Source organism: Protomyctophum bolini, assembly GCF_963924005.1.
Source record: "Protomyctophum bolini genome assembly, chromosome: 3".
In the NCBI taxonomy this organism is placed as follows: Eukaryota; Metazoa; Chordata; class Actinopteri; order Myctophiformes; family Myctophidae; genus Protomyctophum; species Protomyctophum bolini.
Genome location: NC_137864.1, coordinates 18,201,538 through 18,212,143, shown reverse-complemented (window position 1 = coordinate 18,212,143; position 10,606 = coordinate 18,201,538).

The window sequence follows — 10,606 nt, the reverse complement described above, 5'->3', positions numbered from 1 at the left end:
CCTTTAGAGCACTGACTCTGTGTCAGTCAGAGGTCAACGCAGTACCTGTGTTGACGGCCACCTGTTTTGATTACTCCGGTAAAAAATGCTGTCCTATTGGCTGGCTCGATCTCCGTTTCGAAGCAGCAGGGAAGTTCCTCTAAATATCCTTCTAACAAGCACAAAAATCTATAATCCGGCTTAACCCACCTGTCTCGTTCATCATGAGTCAGTCCTCAGCAGCCAGCCAGAGAGAGGGAGCCCAAACTGGGGTAGAATTAGCCAGAATTAAAAAAAAAACAGTGTCACAGCACAACACTTTTAATGTCACAGCCAAGATTATTTCTGGTTTTGGCTCTGCGCGCATGTGTGTGTGTGGGTGTGTGTGTGTGTGTGTGTGTGTGTGCCAGAGACTGAAGGACAGATAGAAATAGACAATAATGTAGGCCTGTTGGACATGTATAGCATGTGGACAAGGACAGCTGACGCGGAGGAAGGACAGACAGGACTGTGAGCTAACTAAGTAGCCCACATTTACTCAAGCACTGTACTTGGCTATACAATTTTGAGTTTTTTTACTTGACTGGAGTATTTCCAATTTTCAGCACTTTACACCTACTCCACTATATCTCATCTCAGAGGCAAATATTGTACATTTACTCCACCAGAATTATTTGAGAACTATAGTAACTAGTTACTTTGTAGATTTTGATTATTATTATTATTATTATTATTAGTTACTAGAGAGTCGCCTGTGGGGCATTAGTTAGGCCTACTTCAGCCCTATATAGTGTATAGGCCATTTGAAAATAGCCGTTATTATTTTATTTTTTATACATTTTATACATTTGAAAACTTGTGAAATGGGACAGTCTGCATAATGAATACTTTCTACTTTTAGTACTTTTGGTATTTTGATACCAATAGAGGGTATGCGCGTGACCCATCATCCTCAAACCCGGAATGCAGGAATGGCTACTGAAAAAAACTACTTTCTGGCCTTGACAACCCATGCATCCAAACAGAAAGGTCCTATCTGATTGCATTAAACAACGTTAAACAATGTTAAACTCACTTTGCATGTTGCTTTGCCACTCGATTTGCCACTTGATGTGCCATTCACTTTAAGCATGTCCATACCCTCTTGTACTTTTACTTAAGTAAACTTTGAATTCCGAACTTTTCCTTGTAACAGAGTATTTCTCCATTGCACTATACTTTCACTTAAGTAAAAAATAAATCACAATTCAGTCTCTTTTGTTACGACCCTGGGGTCTGTGTATATGGCATATTGAGACTGAGAGCAGGATTCTGTGTACCATTCTCTTCTTTTCCCTGGTGTGAGGATCTGCTGAGAGTGATACGTGACAGCTGACAGGTGTGTGAGGCTGTGAGCTAAGGGAGTGGCACAGGTGTGATTGAGTGAGTGATTGAGTGAATGAGTGAGAGAGTAGGTGGTGACCAAGAGGTGATTGGTCCCAGGCTGGCGTGGAGGAGGATAAAAGGCCAGTTCTCCTCTCGTCACTCCCATTGTGGACTGCCAGCCCAGCAGAGCAGACATGCACCACAGCCCATGTATGTTCTTCTCTGCATTGTAAAAACGTAAGTTCTGGGATGATTTAAAAGCCATGGGTTTGGTCAGGGTGGGGGTTTATTTGCATAATGTAAATGTGCTGATGATTGGTTAAAGTTATGTTAAGGATTGGATTTTGGATTATTCATTTGGTAGTTAAGTTAGGGTTCTGTTGTTTAGTTTATTATTTCATTAATACATAACCCACCCTGATGAAAAAATCATCATACATAACATTCCGTGCTCAACCAATCAAATCATCACAAATGCCATTCTGGCCAATCACAATTTGCGTCTTCACTTTTATGTCCTCACTTTTGTCTTCAATGTTTGTGTTTACAGTGCACGAAAAGTTGGGCATATAGGGCTATGGGCATATAGGAGGGGCTAGCGCCCCTCAAAAACCCATCCTATGGCTGAAGCAGCTGTTTGCGGGTGTTTCATTGGGAGGTTCACTCGTCTTCATATTGCACCTCAGTTCCCCTGGGATGGGGCCGTAACATTTTATTATATTATTTGAGAATATATTGATCCATTTTTATAGGCTGCTATATTTTGCTGATTACTTTTGATGCAGTAATGGACTTTTTATTTTATCAATTTCTTTTTGGTTTTTTTATCAAAAAGGTCAACTCCTACTTCACTGTCATCTGTGAAATGTCTTTGAAAGCCTTGAAGAGATTTGTTTGTAACCTGCCTCTGGAAGCCGTGAGAAAGATTGCTTTGTGCCATGCATGAGCAACTCTAGTCTTGCTTATTTATTTTGTGTTATTATATTTGTGTTCAGCTTAGGTTTGTAGTTTGGGTTTTGTTAGTTAAATTATAGGTTTGTTTATATTGTATATTTTTGTATATATTCCTAATTTTGGCCGTAATAAATATATAGCCTATTCCTCTGGATTTCAATTCAAATATAGCAAAAATAGCAGATCTACAAGCTCAAACACGTCGCATGGCGTTTTGAGCTTGTAAGGATCTGCTATTTTTTATACAACAGTATGCAATGTGGCCCTCTGTGAGTGTGGAACTATAGTGGCCCTCTGGAGTGAGTGTGGAACTATAGTGGCCCTCTGGAGTGAGTGTGGAACTATAGTGGCCCTCTGGAGTGAGTGTGGAACTATAGTGGCCCTCTGGAGTGAGTGTGGAACTATAGTCGCCCTCTGTGAGTGTGGAACTATGTATAGTGGCCCTCTGGAGTGAGTGTGGAACTATAGTGGCCCTCTGTGAGTGTGGAACTATAGTGGCCCTCTGGAGTGAGTGTGGAACTATAGTCGCCCTCTGGAGCGAGTGTGGAACTATGTACTGTATAGTGGCCCTCTGGAGTGAGTGTGGAACTATAGTGGCCCTCTGTGAGTGTGGAACTATAGTGGCCCTCTGGAGTGAGTGTGGAACTATAGTCGCCCTCTGGAGCGAGTGTGGAACTATGTATAGTGGCCCTCTGGAGTGAGTGTGGAACTATAGTGGCCCTCTGGAGTGAGTGTGGAACTATAGTGGCCCTCTGGAGTGAGTGTGGAACTATAGTGGCCCTCTGGAGTGAGTGTGGAACTATAGTGGCCCTCTGGAGAGAGTTTGGAACTATAGTGGCCCTCTGGAGTGAGTGTGGAACTATAGTGGCCCTCTGGAGTGAGTGTGGAACTATAGTGGCCCTCTGGAGAGAGTTTGTAACTATAGTGGCCCTCTGGATTGAGTGTGGAACTATAGTGGCCCTCTGGAGTGAGTGTGGAACTATAGTGGCCCTCTGGAGTGCGTGTGGAACTATAGTGGCCCTCTCCATCTTCAATGTTGCCCACCCCTGCTGTAGAGAGACAGGGAGAGAGGGACCGCGCTCTGGTACTTACCAGGAAAAGCGTTAGGGGGCGCTGGTGTCCATTGCAAGGCAAGAGGACCAACATTGTCGTTGTTGTTGTGTGGGCTCCCTCAAGTGGCTGGCCATAGTACCACATTGTTGAATGCAAAAAATATGGAGCTCTGTATCTTCATAATGTAGGGCAGGCTATATGCTATCCGCCTATCCCTCGAGTAAAATCACCTATTTTATATATAACTTTTGATTTATATAGACATGAAGCTATTAACCGTCCATGTAAATAGCCTACTATTTGTAAATATAAACATAGCCTACAGCCAGGTTTGTACAGTGTACACTACAGTACACATAGTCTGTAGACTACGTATTCCTGCACTGTTTGTAGCAAAAATTTGGGCTACACTGTTTGCACTAGGGATCTTGGTAGAAATACTGTGCGTACAAACAGAGAAACTATACCTTTAAATGCTATTTGTCATAGCATTGTACGCCGCAGTAGGCTATAGGCATAGCTATTTTTGACAAATGCATAATTATTGTGGTTTGGATGTAGGCAAATTCTGTTTACACCACTCTTTACACGTTTCTTTATTCCCATTCAATTGCTTTGTTTAATTTGGTTTGTTAGGTTTGGTCACACTTTTGCTTTGGCAATGTAAACATAGGTTTTATAATGCCAATAAAGCCCATTTTAATTGAATTGAACTAAATTAACAGAGCACTCTCTGTCGATTCAGAGAGAGACAGAGAGAGAGAGAGAGAGAGAGAGAGAGAGAGAGAGAGAGCACCATGCTTTGTGTGCCATGTGTGTCTATTTGTAAGAATGTGACATAACACACAGATCACAGTATAGCAACTGATAATGATGATGGACAACAACAATAATAATAATAATAATAATTTGACACTTAAGTTAAATACAATGTTTATCAGTAGCCTACTGTAGTTATTATGTTCCATGCAGTTAATAGTCAAAATGAATGTTCTGTCAGTATCTTATACTCCTCATCATGCCACTGGAAACACAGGTGAAGCTTCTACAAACACAGGGAGGTTGATTCTCAAAATCACTAACCAGTTCCTTAAAGTTCCCTAAAAACATCACCTTAAAAACTCTCTAACTCTTCCAAGTCAGTTCAAGTCTTCTGAAGCCAAATTATCACATTGTGAGTCGGGGGGAAAAAACCTATATTTACACCATCATTGAGTGCATGCTCTACTCTCCAACCACTTATGTGATTACACACACGATCTCTGGATGTGCATTTTGAATTTGGATTCAGCTGGCAATAATGATGAATACAATGACATAATGTAAGTTTTCCCGGTGAACAATTTATTTAATCTTATAAGTGTGTATTCAGGTAGATATATGCAGAATAATTTCTCAACTCTCTGTTACAACTTTAAGGTATAGTGTAAAAGTCTCAATGTAGGCCTATACTTAATCTATGGCTCATTGGCTCATATTGTTTCACTTTAACAGTAAGGACTGTATATAGGCAGAGAATTTGACATTTTCATGCACAATTCCACAAGTCAAATAGGCTACTAATAGGCAAGTATAGGCTGTATAGGCTACTGTACAACTTTGCAGAATTTTTACTTCTTGGAGTATTTCAACATTTCAATACCTATTATTTATTTAGTTCTGACTAGTTACTTACTACTACAAAAAAACATACATTAACCACTTCAGCCCTATAATATACATTTTGGCCAAATATAGCACATTGTGAGCTTATTTGCTATTTTCAAAAGATGTGTATATATTTGAAAATGTGTGAAATGGAACATACTGCACAATATTGTACTTTCTACTTTTGGTACTTTAAGTACATTTTGATACCAACTTTTGTAGCCTACTTTTAGGCAAACAGTAGTTTTGAATTCCTGACTTACTTACTTGTACTTTTACTTAAGTAAAACATGTGAGTACTTTTTCCACCACGGTGAATGCAATCAATGATGTCAAGAAGTGCCACCATGCACCTATTTACCTGCACTGAGCTTTGCATTAATTCTGAGCTTAACGTTCTGATTTGCAGGCAAACCAGGTATAGCGAACTAACAGGTCTGCTCTGCTTAGAAATGTTGCAGTTATATCAAGTAGGTGAATAAATTAAGGGAAACTCCCATCTCAGATTTCCCTGTCATCTCCCTCTCATATAATATAATCTAATCACCTCTTGGTTTAATATTGTTAAATGTCCTCTCATCTTCTGTCTAATGAGCCATTTCCCCTTCATCCACTCTCCCCATGTTTCGTCCATCACCCCTTTCTTCTCCTCCTGTCCCCCTTGTGCCAGTTAATTACCCTTTATGTGGGTTAATTAGGCAGATCGTCACACTCTCTGTCGTCGGTGTCCATAAAAAGGAGCAGCTGTGTGACCTTTGTGACCCTTGTAAGGACTATAAAGGCAATGGTATATTCACCTATTTCTGCGTGCGTGCGTGCGTGCGTGCGTGCGTGCGTGCGTGCGTGCGTGCGTGCGTGCGTGCATGCTCGCGCACATGTGTGCGTGTATGCTTGTGTGTAGGTCTTTGACCTCTCCGGCCTTGGTGGCGGTTCGTTCCCCGGGGCTATACGTATATGCAGAAGCCAGCAGTGGAAACTGTGCCCTCACGGCAGGGGACAGTGTTTAGGCACTAAGTGCTGTGGTTTGGGGGAATCTTTTGATTCTGTTGCTGCGTCGTCTTGCGAGACTGTGTGTGAACTGTGAAGAAGCAGCAGCTCCCTTGGCAGGACAGAGGAGCATTGTTCACAGCAGTGCTGCAGTGTAGGACCGGCTCTAACTGGGATGGGAACCACCACACAGGACAACATCATAACAAGCATCTTCTGGTCAACAGTCTGACCGTTGGTCCCTCTGTTTGTCTGCTCACAGTGAAGTCCATATAAGTCAGAGAGGGTGTACAAATGTGACCGGATTTGGTCACATTTGTACAGTACACTCTCTGAGTTATAAATGGAGTTATAATTTAACGTTGAGGATTTTATTTTGTTAGGTCTCCGTTAGACCTGCCTACAGACAAGAGTGTCTGTCAACTTGTTAGGATTAGTGTTGATTTCGTCAACGAAAAGTGTTCGTCGACTACCTTTTTTCTCTGACGAGAACTTGATAAAAACTAAGCTATGGTGACTAGCGTAAAACTAAGACAAAATATATTGACAATTTCTGCAAAAAAAATAAAAACTAGACTAAAATGATAGGGAGGGACTATAATGGAGAACAGATCCATTAAAACTAAAAGACAAGTCATTTTAAGTTTGGTTGCGCTTTGAAAATAGCAGATCCACAAGCTCATAACGTAGCGTTGCATATTGTGAGCTTGTAGATCTGCTATTTTCAGCATACAACTTAGTGTAAAATCCGGCATTACAACGCCATCAAGGCCCACCAAAATGCCTTTTTGTCAACAAAATCAACTGTAGATGTAGTCAACTTAAATCTTTTGATATTTAGTCGACTAAAACTAGACTAAAATATGACTATGGCTAAACTATATCAACATTTGCTGCAACACTGGTTAGGATATCTGTCACCTGTCCACCTCTCTTTGAAGCATGTCTGACGTCCCTCTTTCTATAATGCTGTGCAGCACTTTGGTCAACCTTGGTTCTTTTTTAAATGTGCTTTATATATAAAGTTTACTTCACTTGTATTCTGTTTTAATATGTGGCTTTTTATGGCGAGTGAAGAACCTACGTAATGCATAATTCTTTCCACACAAATGTATCAAGAGGCTGCTCATATCTGCATGCATGCTTGTGTTCGAGAGAAGAGGAAGAAAAATGGAGATGAAGTATCCAATAAATCTTCATATTCTCGCTCTCTTTCTCTCTGTCTCTGTCTCTGTCTCTGTCTCTCTCTGTCTCTGTCTCTGTCTCTCTCTCTCTCTCTCTCTCTCTCTCTCTCTCTCTCTCTCTCTCTCTCTCTCTCTCTTTCCTCTCCCTCTCTCTGGCTGAAAATCCCCCAACTATCTTTCTGTTTCATTCCCTTTTATCTCTGCTCAGCCAACAACAGACTCTTTCATGCGGGCATCTTGCCCACGGAGCCCTCAGGCCTTCTCTCCCGCTCACACAGACTAATTGAATGTTCTGAGGAAAACTCATGATTGCAAGTCAGTTGCTGCTGCCTCTCTCTCTCTCTCTCTCTCTCTCTCTCTCTCTCTCTCTCTCTCTCTCTCTCTCTCTCTCTCTGGACAGATACTCATCATTTGATACAAATTTGAAATCAAGACGTTTTCCTTAACACCACACCAGCATTGCTTTATTTGTAAGATCAGAGATCACATAAGATTCAGGTAATTGAGTAACACGAGACATATAACACATCCACATCCAAAGTGAAAATCTTCCCTCCTGGGAAAAGTTAACAACGGTCAGAGTGAGCGGGTGAACTGTAATAGAAGAGACTTGTTCCAGATAAAGAGGATCTATGCTTTGTCAAAGTGTTATTTTATCTATTTACAAAGACTCACCTGTAGGCTACTTAAGTATACAACTTTTTTTTAAATGAGCCATAGCTTTATTTTCATTTTGAACATTTATATAACATTATAATATTACAGGAGTCCAGTTTTGTGGTATAGCTAGATTAATTAGTGTTACAGTCAATCTGTAATTGCTGGTACAGTTTCTATTCACATTATTCCAAATTATGAATTGGAGTGAATTATGTGTCTAGCTCTAGCCTATATTTGTTGGCTTAACTTGGCTACCACTCTACTTTGTAGAGGGGGGGTTTTACTGAGGCCTATGCACAAAAATAAATAATAATAATGTTTTGAGTGAGGAGCACTCTTATCATCATAAATCATCATACATCATCTCATTCTCAACCAATGGGACATCTCCCACCCAATCACGTCGGCCAATCACAATTGAGTGTAAACTCCAACATTGTGTAAACACAAAAAATAATGTTTGTGTTTCCACACTTTTCACACAAATCTGGGCATAGCAGGGCCGAGGTATTTATTGTCTTAACATGTTTTGACTCAATATTTTTAAAGGGTTTACTTTTCACTGATTGAGAATTCAATATACTCAATTCACAATACACGTGTTACTCCAAATAAGTAAAACACAGATTATAACTATACTGTTCAACCAAGATTGCGATTTCAGTGCTATTGGAGTCAAAGGTCATGCAGGTGGAGAGCAGATCTGACAGCATTATTATCCCCCATTTCTAAACCACTCATCACACATCTTAATGAAGGCACCTGTTTGTGTGTGTGTGTGTGTGTGTGTGTGTGTGTGTGTGTGTGTGTGTGTGTGTGTGTGTGTGTGTGTGTGTGTGTGTGTGTGTGTGTGTGTGTGTGTGTGTGTGTGTGTGTGTGTGTGTGTGTGTGTGTGTGTTCTGTTTTTGATTCTGAAGGATTCAATTGTGAAACTGCAGAAACCAGATCTGTTATTGGTTTGTAATATTGTTCTCTCATGTTTGATGTATTTTAGTAAATTATTCTAGCCTGAAATGGTTTAGCCATTTGGAAAAGGGCAGCTTAATACAGTTGTAAAATGCAATAAACATACATATAACAGAAAATACTTGCTCAAAAAAGCAGCGTAAATCAAAACATATATAGAAACAAAGGGAGATACTCAGATTTCATATTTATAAAACTATGAAACAGAGTCAAATCTTCTGTAGCAATATATTTTATATCAGCCTAATCAGCAAGTCCAAAACTTCTAACTGAAACAGCTCTGCTGGCAAGTAATGTTGTGAAACTGGTGTCTCAGTAGTAGCTACTACGATCCGTGACCAATAGAGAGTTATAGACTGATCTTGAAGCGATATACAACATCGCCTTCTTAGGGCCTTTCCAACAGTTGATTTGCATTGTTCTTTTGCTGCATGCCATCATTTAGTGCATTGCACGAAACGGGTCTTGTGAGTCTGGCCAGTAGAATCAACCATTAACGTCCGAGACTTGTGACAACATGCCATTGCCATGACTGACCCCGTGAGCTGGCACATATGACAAAGGGGTGAAACAGTCAGTCACAGAGTCATAATTTAAATGCCACTATTGTCCTTCTTTGCCATCGTCATCTTCTTCGTCATACCATCATCATCATCATCGTCGTCGTCAGCATCATACCCTGATTTAACATCGATTGGTATTTGAGTCAGATACACAACTCCATTAGTTTCCTCTCTCTCTCCCTCTTTCTCTTTCTCCCTTTGTCTCCCTCTCTCCGTGTCTCCCTCCCTATCCCTCTCTCTCTCCTGTTTCCTCATTCCCCTCTAAATGAGCCTTCTCCTATATATTCTTCCTGAAATACTATATAGAGTCACTCGTATGTTTCTCCCTATGTCTCCTTGTCTTTCTTTCCATCGCCCTCGTCCTCCTTAACCCTGTCTCCCATGCTATGACTGAGGGCTAGTGGCCGTGGCCAGCGCACGCACGCAGGGAGACGTGGACAGCAGCGGAGCCCAGACAATAGGCCATTCATGATGCCCTGCAATGCAATGATGATCCTGCTATACCCTCCATCACCCTCTTGCTCCTGCCTCCCACCCTCCACCAGCCTCCACAGCTGCACAGGAATGTGGTCCAACTAGTTACCCCCTCCTCCTCCACCTCCTCCTCCACCACCACTACTTCACCAGTACCACCACCATCGCAACCTCAGCCAACCCAACCTCAGCTCAGCCCCCTCCCCTGTCCAAAATATACATAAAAAATAAAAAGACGAAGAAGGCAAGAAACGACGAAGCGGTGGGGGGGAATTCTGTAGACGGAACACAAAGAGAGGATTCATTGCTGGTCACAGACACTCGTACAAGAAGAAAAAAAAGGGGGACCCATTTAAGTGTTGCGCAGCTGCACTAATTCACTGGGCGAAAATAGTCGACAGGAGAAGACAAAGGTCAGATAGCAGAATCACTCATTTCATGCCTGATGTGGGTGACATCTCAATAAATCACAGGTTGTAAGACACATCCACTCATAAAATACATTTTGAATAGGGCTGCAACTAGCGATGATCTTATCAATTAGTATTCTATTGATTACTTTTTTTCAATTTATCAAGAAGCATGTTTTTTAATATATTTTCAACGAACTGATGCAAGAAAGATCTAAGCGTTGTTTTATAATAGACTAAATCGATTAGTCTGATGAAGTCCTATTTCATTTTCATTGTACGTTGGCAGTGGCACAAAGGCCCACCTATAAAGCTCAATATGTACAAAAACTAATTTCACCCACTTCTTTATTCTGCATTATGA